A 2,554-nucleotide genomic window follows, 5' to 3' on the forward strand; every position below is an offset into this window, starting at 1 on the left:
AGCCCAGGCTGGTCTCGAACTCGCAACAATCCTCCTGCCTCAGCCTCCTGAGTGCTGGGATTACAGGCATGAGCCACCACACCTGGCTCAACCTTATTTTCTATTACAACATTTTCGGGGGGGTTTTTTGGTACCAGGAATCGAACTCAGGACCTGGCGCATCCCAGGCAGGCACTGTGCCACTGAGCTCTATCCACATCCCTTATTACAACCATTTAAACCAACTAATAATATTCTTCTAATTCATCGGTTTTCATCCTTATTTTGTTTTAACCATTTAAAACAGATAAAATATTCTTTCTAAAGACCACTTTAATGGAAGCCCAGGAATTTCGGTACATTTTTTTTAGTTCAAAATATCTCTCAATTGCTATTATAATCTTTCTCCAACTGATTACTTAAAAATATGTTTAATTCCAAAATATATTCAGTTTTTACGTTGCTTTTGTTACTGATTCCTAACTCAAGTACATGGTGGACAGAGAACATGGTTCAAATGATACAGATATGAAATCTATGGAAACTTGTTATCTGTGTAGAGTGTGTATTCATCATCTGCCGGGTACAGTTGTACACAGTTGCCCGTTAGGGTCAAGGCTGCAATTTGTTTGTTTGTTTGTTTTTGTTTGTTTTTTCCAGTACCAGGAATCGAACTCACGACGTCGCACTTGCCAGGCAGGCACTGTGCAGCTGAGCTAAATCCCCAGCCCCAAGGCTGCAATTTGTGTGCTTCCACTCTTTTACATCTTTACTTTTTGTTGTTGTTGTTTGACACAAGGTCTCACTATGCAGTTCAGGCTGGCCTGGACTCACTATGTAGCCCCTGCTGGCCTTGAACTCACATCAATCTCCTGCCTCAGCCTCCTGAGTGCTGGGGTTTCAGCCACGTGCCACCACACCTGTCTTGGGAGAAGAGATACTGCATTCATGGTGCTGCCTCAGCAAGAATAAAGAGCTTCCGTGAGCAAAGATTGAAAGCCTTAGTCAGAAGTGTGCACATCTGAGTGTGATTATTTCTCTAGGTTTACCATGCTGACTAGAAACAGTTGTCAGCAATGGATAGCGAGACAGGTATTTCTCATATATAATTACTATTGTTTGTATTTTATAAAAAGCTTTTAAAACAAAAAGATATAGGTGTGGGCATGGTGGGGCACACCTGTAATCCCAGCACTCAGGGGGCTGAGGCAGAAGGATCTCTGCAAGTATGAGACCAGCCTGGGCTAAATAGTGAATTCAAGGCCAGCCTGAACTACATAGCAAGAACCTGTCTCAAAAAAAAGTGTGTATGTGTGTGTGTGTGTGTTTATAAAGAAGAAAGAATTTAATTATAGACTTTCAACTACCAGGTTCACATTAAAATTACTAAAGTTTGGATCAGGCATTGGCAGAGTGTGGAGCACTTGCCCTCGGTTCTCTGCCTAGCACTGAGAAAGAAAGGAAGGAGGAAGGGAAGGGAAAGAAAAAAGGAAGCGAAGAGAAGAGAGGGGGAGGGGAGGAAGGCAGAGAGAACAGGGGCATGGAGACAGAAAGGGAAAAGGAAGGAAGACAAGGAGGAGACAGAGAAAGGAATTAGGGCTGGGGATTTAGCTTAGCAGCACGGTGCCTGCCTGGCAAGTGCAAGGTCCTCAGTTTGATTCCCAGGTACCCTGCCCCTGCCAAAAAAAAAAAAAAAAAAAGGAATTAACGAGAAAGACATTACCACAGCTTGGGGCAGGACACCACGTCAGCCACTCTATAGGAGCATGATCACTAGGGACTAAAGTTGGGACTTAGTGATGCCACAGTTCTCCCGAGCTAATTTCTGCTCCTAGCCTCCTTTTTAGAAAGGCTTCCTTCTGCCAGATGTGGTGGCACATGCCTGTAACCCCAGCACTCAGAGGCTGAGGCAGGAGGATCACCGTGAGTTCAAGGCCAGTCTGGGCTACATAGTGAGTTCAAGGTCAGACTAAATTATATAGTGAGACTCTTTCTCAAAAAATTTAAAAAATAAATTTAAAGAGGCTTCCTTGGGGCCAGGGATGTAGCTCAGCAGCACAGCGCCTGCCTAGCAAGCACAAAGTCATGAGTTCAATTCCCAGTACTAAAACAAGGCTTCCTTTTATCCCAGCATGGGGGCTGGGAGTGGGAATCTTCCTTTGCGATGCCTGCACACTGGGTTTAAAACGTGACTAAATAGATAAATAAGTAAATAAGTAAGTAAGTTGCTGGGGATATAGCTCAGCGGCACAGTGCCTGCCTGGAAAGCACAAGGTCACGAGTCCAATTCCTGGTACAAAAAAAAAAAAGGAAGGGCTGGGGATATAGCTCAGTGGCAAAGCGCCTGCCTGGTAAGCACAAGGTCATGAGTTCAATTCCCGGTACCAGAAGAAAAACTACAAAAAATTTTTTTAAAAAGGAAGAAATTTATGCCGGGCATGGTGGCACACGCCTGTAATCCCAGCACTCAGGAGGCTGAGGCAGGAGGATCACTGCGAGTTTGAGACCAGCCTGGGCTACAAAGTGAGCTCAAGGCTAGCATGAACTACAGAGCGAGACCCCGTCTCAAAAAAAA

The sequence above is a fragment of the Chinchilla lanigera genome, unplaced genomic scaffold (assembly GCF_000276665.1).
Source record: "Chinchilla lanigera isolate Chin_1 unplaced genomic scaffold, ChiLan1.0 scaffold00067, whole genome shotgun sequence".
NCBI lineage: Eukaryota > Metazoa > Chordata > Mammalia > Rodentia > Chinchillidae > Chinchilla > Chinchilla lanigera.